Below are 10,080 nucleotides of genomic sequence, written 5' to 3'. Positions count from 1 at the left end.
GGTTGTTGTCCTGGCACCACACTGCCAGTTCTCTGACTTCGTCCCTATAGGCCATCTCATCGTTGTTGGTGATCAGGCCTACCACTGTTGTGTCGTCAGCAAACTTAATGATGGTGTTGGAGTCATGTTTGGCCACGCATTCATAGGTGAACAGGGAATACAGGAGGGGACTAAGTACACACCACTGAGGGGCCCCAGTGTTAAGGATCAGCGTGGCAGACGTGTTGTTGCCTACTCTTACCACCTGGGGGCGGCTCTTCAGAAAGTCTTTGATCCAGTTGCAGAGGGAGGTGTTTGGTCCCAGAGTCCTTAGCTTAGTGATGAGCTTCGTGGGCACTATGGTGTTGAACGCTGAGCTGTAGTCGATGAACAGCATTCTCACATAGGTGTTCCTTTTGTCCAGGTGAGAAAGGGCGGTGTGGAGTGCAGTTGAGATTGCGTCATCTGTGGATCTGTTGGGGCGGTATGCGAATTGGAGTGGGTCTAGGGTGTCTGGGAGGATGCTGTTGATGTGAGCCATAACCAGCCTTTCAAAGCACTTCATGGCTACCGACGTGAGTGCCATGGGGCGGTAATCATTTAGGCAGGTTACCTTCGCTTCCTTAGGCACAGGAACTATGGTGGTCTGCTTGAAACATATAGGTATTATAGACTCGGTCAGGGAGAGGTTAAAAATACCAGTGAAGACACTTGACAGTTGGTCCGCGCATGCTTTGAGTACACGTCCTGGTAATCCGTCTGGCCCAGGGGCTTTGTGAATGTTGACCTGTTTAAAGGTTTTGTTCACATCAGCTACCGAGAGCGTTATCACACAGTCATCCAGAACAGCTGATGCTCTCGTGCATGCTTGAGTGTTGCTTGCCTCAAGGCGAGCATGAAAGGCATTTAGCTCGTCTGGTAGGCTCGGGTCACTGGGCAGCTCGCCTCTGGGTTTCCCTTTGTAGTCCGTATTAGTTTTCAAGCCCTGCCACATCCGACGAGCACCCCAACAGATCCACAGATAATGCACTCTCTATTGCCCTCCACACTGCCCTTTCCCACCTGGACAAAAGGAACACCTTTGTGAAAATGCTTTTCATTAACTACAGATCAGCGTTCAACACCATAGTGCAGGGTTCCCCAACTGGCTGCCCGCGGGTCAAATGTAGTTTTCTGAATTAAAAAAATATATATATATATTTTAGGGTGAATTTTCATTGTTGAACACAAGACTGTAAAAACACAAGAAAATCAGCTCTAATTATGTTTGTCAAATATATTGGTTTGAGCTGTTTGCGGTCAATTTGCAGTCTACAAATTATTTGTAATTATGTTCAGGCCACCGACCATCCAGTCTGGATATTAATTTTTATTGGCCCGTGGCTGACTCTAGTTGATGATCCCTGCCATAGCTTAGAGATGAGCTTGGAGGGCACTAAGGACCCTGGGATGGAACACCTCTCTTTGGAACTGGATCCTGGACTTCCTGACAGGCCGCCCCCAGGTGGTGAGGGTAGGCAACAATACATCCACCTCGCTGATCCTCAACACAGTTAGTCCCCTCCTGCACTCCCTGTTCACCCACGACTGCTTGGCCACGTACGACTGCAACACCGTCATTAAGTTTGCCGGTGACAGGACGGTGGTAGGTCTGACCACCGACAACGATGATACAGCCTATTGGGAGGAGGTCAGAGACCTGGCAACCTCTCCCTCAACGTGAGCAAGATAAAGGAGCTGATCGTGGACTACAGGAAAAGGAGGGCCGAGCACTCCCCCATTCACATAAACGGGGCTGTAGCGGAGCAGGTCGAGAGCTTCAAGTTCCTTGGTATCCACATCACTAAGAACCTATCGTGGTCCAAACAAACCAACACAGTCTTGAAGAGGGCACGACAATGCATTTTCCCCCTCAGGAGGCTGAAAAGATTTGGAAAGGTAGCTCAGATCCTCAAAAAGTTCTACAGCTGCACCATCGAGTGCATCCTGACTGGTTGCATCACTGCTTGGCACGGCAACTGCTCAACAAACTACAGCAAGGTACTACAGAGTGTAGTGCGTATGGCCCAGTATATCACTGGGGCTGAGCTTCCTGTCATCCAGGACCTCTATTCCAGGCGGTGTCAGAGGAAGGCCCTAAAGTCATAGGCTGTTCTCTGCTACAGCATGGCAAGCGGAACTGGGGGGCCAAGTCTGGGACTAAAAGACTCCTTAATAAGGCTACAGCATCCGGTGAAATTGGAGGGTGCGCAATTCAGATAAATAATCGTAACATTAAACATTTATTAACATACAAGTATCTTATTGTTTAAAAGCGTACATTTTTGTTAATCTAACTGCATTGTCCGATTTACAATAGGCTTTACAGCGAAAGCATACCATGCGATTGTTTGAGGACGGCGACCCACATCAACATATTTTTCAACCAGCACAGGCTTCATAAAATCACAAATAGCGATTAAATAAATCACTTACTTTTGAAAATCTTCCTCAGTTTGCAATTCCAAGGGTCCCAGCTACAACATGAATGGTCGTTTTGTTAGATAAAATCCTTCTTTATATCCCAAAAAGTCAGATTTATGTAATGCACTCGTTCAACATGCAGACAAAGGAGTCCAAAAAGCTACCGATAAACTTTGTTCAAACAAGTCAAACTAGACAAGACAAACGTTTCTATTTAATTCTCAGGTACCTTAAAATGTAATTAAACTATAAAATTTAATACGGAAATAAGTATGTTCAATAGAAAAGTAAAATTAGCAAATTCATCGCGCGCCGACAGACTGATTTTCCACTGGGACTCTGTACCAAACTCAAAATTCTCCCTCGTTTTGGAAGAAACAAGCCTGAAACCTTAAACAAAGACTGTTGACATCTAGTGGAAGCCATAGGAATTGCAATCTGGGAGCTAGAATTGCATAGAACCCATAGCTTTCCATTATAAGCCTGGGACCTCAAATTTAAATTTACGGTTGGTTTTTCTTTGGATTTTCGCCTACCATATCAATTGTGTTATAGTCTCATACATTATTTTAACATTTCTACAAACTTCAAAGTGCTTTCTATCCAGTGCTACCAATTATATGCATATCCTGGCTTCTGGGCCTGAGTAACAGGCAGTTTACTTTGGGCACATCAGTCAGGCGGAAATTCAAGAAAATAGACCCTAGCCCTAAGAAGTTTTAACAGCTTCTACCCCCAAGCCATAAGACTCCTGAACAGTTAATCAAATGGCTACCCGGACTATTTGCATTGACCCCCTTATTTTATTGTTATTATGTTTTGCACTGACTCTCTTGCACAGTCTCGATGTACATTCACTGGACACATACTACACTGACACTCCAACACACACATTAATATTTACGCACACACATACATTCACACTCTTCACATACGCTGCTGCTACTCTGTTTATTATCTATGCATAGTCACTTTACCCCTACCTTGTCACGATCGTCGTAGTGAGGAGACCAAGGCGCAGCGTGATGTGAATACATAATTTTTTAATAAACGAATGAACCACTAAACAAACTAACAAAAACAACAAAACGAACGTGACGCTATAAATAACAGAGTGCTGACAGGCAACAACACATAGACAACTACCCACAAAACCTAAATGGAAAATGGCAACCTAAATAGGATGCCCAATCAGAGACAACGATAAACAGCTGCCTCTGATTGGGAACCAATTCAGGCCACTATAAACCTACATTCCCTAGACATACAAAATCCCCATAGATAAACAAAAAACCATAGACAAGACAAACACACCTATACCCACCCTCGTCACACCCTGACCTGACCAAAATAATACAGAAAATATAGAAAACTAAGATCAGGGCGTGACAGTAACCCCCCCAAAGGTGCGGACTCCGGCCGCAAAACCTGAATCTATAGGAGAGGGTCTGGGTGGGCATTTCTCCGCGGTGGCGGCTCTGGTGAGGGACGTAGACCCCGCTCCACCTCTGGCTTGGCCCACTTAGGTGGCGCCTCTAGAGCGGGGACCCTCACCGTCGACCCCGGACTGGGGACCCTCGTAGCGGGCCCCGGACAGGAGGGCGACTCTGGCGGCTCCGGACAGGAGGGCGACTCTGGCGGCTCCGGGCTGGAGACCGTCGCTGGAGGCTCTGGACTGGAGACCCCCGTTAGAGGCTTCGTGCCATGTCTCACCCCTGGAGGCTTCGTGCCATGGATCATCACTGGAGGCTTCTTGCCATGGATCATCACTGGAGTGGAGAGACGCACAGGCCTGGCTCTGGGAGCAGGCACAGGACTCACCAGGCTGGGGAGACATGCAGGAGGCCTTGTCCTTGGCCGAGGCACCGGCTACAATGGGCCGTGGAGGCGCACTGGAGGTCTCGAGCTAAGAGCCTGCACAACCGTGTCCTGGCTGGGGACTTTGGCCCAGCACGTGCGGGGCGCAGGCACAGGACGCACTGGGCTGTGCAGACACACTGGAGACAAAGTGCGCAGAGCCGGCGCAGGATAATCCTGGGCCGTAGAGACGTACTGGATGTCTGGAGAGCAGGGCTGGCACAATCCATCCTGGCTGGATGCTCACCCTAGCCCGGCAGATGTGGGGAGCTGGGATGTAGTGCACCGGGCTAAGAACGCGTACTGGAGACACCGTGCGCTCCACCGCATAACACGGTGCCTGACCAGTACGACAGCCCGCCACAGTAAGCACGGGGAGTTGGCTCAGGTCTCCGACCTGACTCATGCAATCTCCTCGTGTGCCTCCCCCCACAAAAATCATGGGGCTGCCTCTCGGGCTTTCGTGCCAGCCGTGTACCCTCATATCGTCAACGTTCCTCCTGTGCTATCTCCACCTGCTTCCATGGCAGGGTCTTGTCCTCTGCCATTACCTCCTCCCAGGTCCAGGATGTCCTCCACTCCTCTTTCTCCCGGGTCCAAGATGTCCACTCCTCTTTAGCACGCTGCTTGGTCCTTTTTTGGTGGGTAGTTCTGTCACGATCGTCGTAGTGAGGAGACCAAGGCGCAGCGTGATGTGAATACACAATTTTTTAAACAAATGAATGAACCACTAAACAAACTAACAAAAACAACCGTGAAGCTATAAATAACAGAGTGCTGACAGGCAACAACACATAGACAACTACCCACAAAACCTAAATGGAAAATGGCAACCTAAATAGGATCCCCAATCAGAGATAACGATAAACAGCTGCCTCTGATTGGGAACCAATTCAGGCCACCATAAACCTACATTCCCTAGACATACAAAATCCCCATAGATAAACAAAAAAAACCTAGATAAGACAAACACACCTATACCCACCCTGACCTGACCAATATAATACAGAAAATATAGAAAACTAAGGTCAGGGCATGACATACCTACATGTACATATTACCTCAATTACCTCGACCATCCCGTACCCCTGCACATTGACTCGTTACCCCCTGTATATAGCCTCGTTATTGCTATTTTATTATGCTACTATTTTTTTTCCATTCATTTATTTAGCAAATTTGCATTGTTGCTTAAGGGCTCGTAAGTAAGCATTTCATAGTAAGGTCTAAACCTGTTGTATTCGGCGCATGTTTGACAAATACTATTTGATTGGCACCTGATTTGATTTAGGCCTACCTTTAATGTAAGATGTCCTTGAGTTCCCTGAAAGGTGTCCGACAAATAAAATGTATTATCGTAATTATCAATGCTATATACAGAGCAAAATTCAGCAGTCTGAAATAGCCCAAAAGTACCACTTTTCAAACTCCTAAGTCAATGACAACCTGCTCATATGAATCAGCCTGCTGTTGTTGTGAGAGTGACCCCTCTTCCGCTCTGACCAGGGTCATTGATATGCCAAGCATTAAGTAACACAGCTAGTGCCAGGCTTTCCCTGCCAACAAGAGACAGAGTGTATGTAGTGGAAAAAAAGGCAACCTGTAGATTTTAAAATTCACTCTACTTTATTGCTGTTGGCTCTGACCCTATGCCACTCAGTCTGTAGTCAAGTGTATATCTCTGAATTTGTGGATTTATTTATATTCTGCTTTACACTAATTATGCTTTTGAGCTCTGTGTCCACAAAGACTTGCTAATAAAGTGTTTATTCTCCAGTGTTTTTTCTCTCTCTGGTTTCATAGAATGTGTTTGACAATTTGTGAGAGAGACCTGTGGTCAGACAGGGGACACCAAACAAAAACATTAGGGTCATATTTACTAGAAACCCTATCCTCGCCAGCCCAGAACTAAAATCTGGCACCAGGTACTCGACTATTTTGCTACAATACTATTTATGTTACGTGCGTCCGACCACAAGAAATGACTAGGAACCAAAATTAATAAATTGGAAGAAAACAGGAAGGGACTACGTGGATTTATCCAATATGAAACTTGTGTGCACTTGTGTGCATACAACCCAGGGAATATTTAGTTTAAAGTGAAAACACGTTTGATGGTACACTGGGGGGTACACTCAAATGCCAAGTTCCAGATACCACTAGGTGACAGTGTTGCCTTACACTTTATGAAACAACAGGTCCATTATACCTCATAATAACAAGATTAATTTACAAAGATACCATTAGTTAGGGCAGACATTGCACATTGAGGGGGGATGTTGTAAACTAACACAAAACATTTTCAGTCCACACAATCTTCTTGTCATGTATATACAGTGCATCTGTAAAGTATTCACACCCCTTGACTTTTTCCACATTGTTACATTACAGCCTTATCCTAAAATGGATGAAAGAAAAAAATTCCTCAACAATCTACACAAAATATCCATAATAACAAAGCGACAAAGTCTTGGTGGTTCCAAACTTCTTGCATTTAAGAATGATGGAGGCCACTGCAGAATGTTTTAGTACCCTTCCCCAGATCTGTGCCTCTACACAATCCTGTCTCAGTGCTCTACGGACAATTCCTTCGACCTCATGGCTTGGTTTTTGCTCTGACATGCACTGTCAACTGTGGGACCTTATATAGACAGGTGTGTGCCTTTCCAAATCATGTCCAATCAATTGAATTTACCACAGGTGGACTCCAATCAAGTTGTAGAAACATCTCAAGGATGATCAATGTAAACAGGATGCACCTGAGCTCAATTTCGAGTCTCATAGCAAAGGGTCTTAATACCTACACTACCGTGAAGAGGCGACTCCGGGATGCTGGCATTCTAGGCAGAGTTCCTCTGTCCAGTGTCTGTGTTCTTTCGCCCATCTTAATCTTTTATTTTTATTGGTCAGTCTGAGATATGGCATTATTTTGCAACTCTGCCTAGAAGGCCAGCATCCCGGAGTCGCCTCTTCACTGTTGACGTTGAGACTGGTGTTTTGCGGGTACTATTTAATGAAGCTGCCAGATGAGGACTTGTGAGGCGTCTGTTTCTCAAACTAGACACACTAATGTACTTGTCCTCTTGCTCAGGCCTCCCACTCTTTCTTTTCTGGTTAGAGCCAGTTTGCACTGTTCTGTGAAGGAAGTAGTACACAGCGTTGTACGAGATCTTCAGTTTCTTGGTAATTTCTCGCATGGAATAGCCCAACATTAACAATGTATTTCTGATCAATTTGATGTTATTTTAATGGACAAAAATGTTTGCTTTTCTTTAAAAAAACAAGGACATTTCTAAGTGACCTCAAACCTTTGAACGGTAGTGTACATACAGTACCAGTCAAATGTTTGGACACACCTACTCATTCCAGGGATTTTCTTTATTTTTACTATTTCTACACTGTAGAATAATAGTAAAAATAAAGAAAAACCCTTGAATGAGTAGGTGTGTCCAAACGTTTGACTGGTACTGTATGAAATGAATAAAACAGTATGTGACCATTATTAAAGTGACTAGTGTTCCATTATTAAAGTGACCAGTGATTCCATGTCTATGTACATTGGGCAGCAGCCTCTACGGTGCAGGACTAAGTAACCGGGTGGTAGCCTGCTAGTGGTGGCTATTTAACAGTCTCGTGGCCTTGAGCTAGAAACTGTTTTTCAGTCTCTCGGTTCCAGCTTTGATACACCTGTACTGACCTCGCTTTCTGGATGATAGCAGTTTAAACAAGCCGTGGCTCAGGTGGTTGATGTCCTTGATGATCTTTTTGGCCTTCCTGTGACATCGGGTGTTGTAGGTGTCCTGTAGGGCAGGCAGTGTGCCCCTGGTGATGCGTTGAGCTGATCGCACCACCCTCTGGAGAGCCCTGCGGTGCAGTTGCCGTACCGGGCGACGATACAGCTGACAGGGTGTTCTCATTTGTGCATCTGTAAAAGTTTGAGGGTCTTAGTGGCCAAGCCAGATTTCTTCAGCCTCCTGAGGTTTAAGAGGCGATGTTGCGCTTTCTTCACCACACTGTCCATGTGGGTGGACCATTTCAGATTCTTTCAACTTCTCCACTGCGGTCCCGTCGATGTGGATAGGGGCATGCTCCCTCTGCTGTCCACGATCAGCTCCTTCGTTTTGTTGACGTTGAGGTAATTTTTCCTGGCACCACTCCGTCAAGGCCCTCACCTGCTTCCTGTAGGCTGTCATCCTGTAGGCTGTCATTGTTGGTAATCAGGCCTGCTTCTGTTGTGTCGTCTGCAAACTTGATGATTGAGTTGGAGGTGTACATGGCCACGCAGTCACAGGTGAACAGGGAGTACAGGAGGGGGTTGAGCATGTTCCCTTGTGGGGCCCCTGTGTTGAGGATAAGCGTAGTGGAGGTGTTGTTTCCTACCTTCACCACCTGGGGGTGGCCCATCAGGAAGTGCAGGACCAAGTTGCACAGGGCGGGGTTCAGACCCAGGGCCCCAAGCTTAAAGATGAGCATGGAGGGTAATATGGTGTTGAAGGCTGAGCTATAGTCAATGAATAACATTCTGACATAGATATTCCTCTTGTCCAGACGGGATAGGTCAGTGTGCAGTGCGATGGGGTTTGCATCATCTGTGGATCTATTGGTGCGGTATGCAAATTAAAGTGGGTCTAGGGTGTCAGGTAAGGTGGAAGTGATATGATCCAGGAGCAAGGTCCCAGGCATTCATTTGTAAGGCTGGTGGCGTCGTCAAACTTTGAAAATATGTAGCTGTGAAAAAGCAAAGATGCATTGTCAATATAGCCAGGGGATCTCAGTTAGCTATATTATAGCCAGGGGATCTCAGTTAGCTAGCTAGCTATATTATCTGCTGTAATTAACATTAGCTAGCTAACTATATTATCTGCTGTAATTAACATTAGCTAGTTAGTATGTCCAGTCTCGTATTCATAGAGGTTAGCTAGGTTGTGCTAGCTGATAAAGCATTGTTTTGTCTACATTAAGATAGCAAACCTAATTTTACCCCATTCGCACAACTACCAAGTTCTTATACAGCTACCAATATACACCAACATATTGGAACGTGTAAATCAACTTTTCTTAGCGATTCTCCTTCTTCTTTGGTGGGGTTTATCGGTGGTTGGCATCCAACGTTATGGTGCATTACCGCCACCTACTGTACTGAATTGTTGGCCAGAGACAGGGAGAAACTAAATCCTGCCTGCCAGCCACGTTGCTCTTAAAAAAGATAACAAAATATTTGAGACTTTCTTATTAAGTTCTACTCAATATACTCTTTAAACTAATTAGATCTCATCCTCTCATTTTCCCTCTGATACTGCCCACACTGTACCAATATGCTCCACGGTCTGTTTCCTAGCAAAAATGACACTTTCCTGTTGGATGCTTTCCTATCACATTTAAAGTCTTATTCAACCGGCTGTGTCCCACCCTTAATCTTGTAAAAATAACCTCCTCTCTTCTGTCCCTTCCTGCCGTCCTCCCCTCCCTGATTTTTCTCTGTACTTGAAATAAAGGTTTAATAAATAAATAAAAGCCTCCCCTTGGTATCTCTGCACCATCACTGTCTATATCAGGCTTTTTGGCTCTGCCTTGCTTATTGACACTACGACATCCACATCCCGACTACTAAGTGCTTGTTTAGCCAGTACATTAACTGTCTCGTTCTCCTCCAACCCCACATGGGCTGGGACCCAAGTAAATCTTATCTGTATACCCATCAGTCTAATCCTGCCATGGGTTTGTAGTAACTCATAAAGCAGGTCATGTCTGCTATGTGAGCTAAAGGACTGCAGACTCATC

The sequence above is a fragment of the Salvelinus namaycush genome, chromosome 28, assembly GCF_016432855.1.
Source record: "Salvelinus namaycush isolate Seneca chromosome 28, SaNama_1.0, whole genome shotgun sequence".
Lineage (NCBI taxonomy): Eukaryota > Metazoa > Chordata > Actinopteri > Salmoniformes > Salmonidae > Salvelinus > Salvelinus namaycush.
The sequence above is the reverse complement of the archived record's forward strand: the minus strand, read 5'-3'. Positions refer to the sequence as shown.